The 1,016-nt window shown below is 36.8% G+C and overlaps 1 non-coding gene across 1 annotated transcript; it reads left to right on the top strand.

Moving 5' to 3' along the window:
* The first annotated feature begins 586 nt into the window (after nucleotides 1-586).
* LOC123569904 (small nucleolar RNA SNORA9) lies at nucleotides 587-722 on the top strand. Its single transcript, XR_006693787.2, has one exon. It is a non-coding gene; the product is annotated as a small nucleolar RNA SNORA9 (small nucleolar RNA).
* The last annotated feature ends 294 nt before the right edge of the window (nucleotides 723-1,016 follow it).

Here is a 1,016-nt window from a genome sequence, read left to right on the forward strand (position 1 = left end):
TTAATACATGACAACTTACATTTCCTTTTGCCATCTTGTTGTTGCAATTGAGAAGGCACTGGCAATAGCATTAATAGATGAGAAAGTCCAATATACCCATTTTGTAAAAATAATTTGATAATGTAATAGAAGTCAATTCAGTTTTTGGTCAGTTAGCACAAGAGACGCTAAATACCCATCACTTAGTTCCTCACGCTTACAAACAGCCTACGGTTCTTTTTTACAGCAGCAACATGAAATGTGATAAAGCCTATGAGACCAAGGAGAGAAAGAAGCTCAACCCCAGTTTTGCTTTGCCATTAACCCGGGATAAAATATCAACCACATTGTTTAATCTGTAGGTAGGTTTCTTCATCTGCAAAATTGGGGTAATACTCCTGTTCCCCTTCAAATATCAGAAAGTGAGACATAGCTAGTTCAGTGTTTTAACACATAGAAACTGACCAATTTTATGATAAACAAGGTGAGTAAGATACATTCTTGGTCACAAAATGGCCTCATGACAAAAACTGTTTTATAAACAAATATGTATAATCTTTAATTTTCTAAAAGAAGGCATATCAAAAACAGTTTTAAAAGCAAATACTGGCAAACCTCCAGCGTGCTTGGGTCTGTGGTGACCTGTGCATTCTGAATCTACACTGCTCGACAGAACAGTATTGAAATAGTTGAGGGTTTGTCCTGCTCCATCCAGAGTAAGGTTATAGAAATTTCAGACAATTGCTTGAAAAAAATGGAAAAAAAAAAAGAAAAGAAAAGAAAACACACTTCATGACTTCACATATAAAATAAAGATTTGTTTTCATTTTATCTTTTCTTCTGGAATCAATGCTGGTTTTTTGTTTGGGTTTGATTTGTTTTCTTTAGTCTTTTCTTTTTTAGAGACAGCACCTGTTGCCCAGGCTGGAGTGCATTGATGCCATCATGGCTCATGGTAGCGTCAAATTCCTCGGCTCAAGCAATCCTCCTACCTCATCCTCCCAAGTAGCTGGGACTACAGGCATGCAGTACCATGC

The sequence above is a fragment of the Macaca fascicularis genome, chromosome 17 (genome assembly GCF_037993035.2).
Source record: "Macaca fascicularis isolate 582-1 chromosome 17, T2T-MFA8v1.1".
Taxonomy (NCBI): domain Eukaryota; kingdom Metazoa; phylum Chordata; class Mammalia; order Primates; family Cercopithecidae; genus Macaca; species Macaca fascicularis.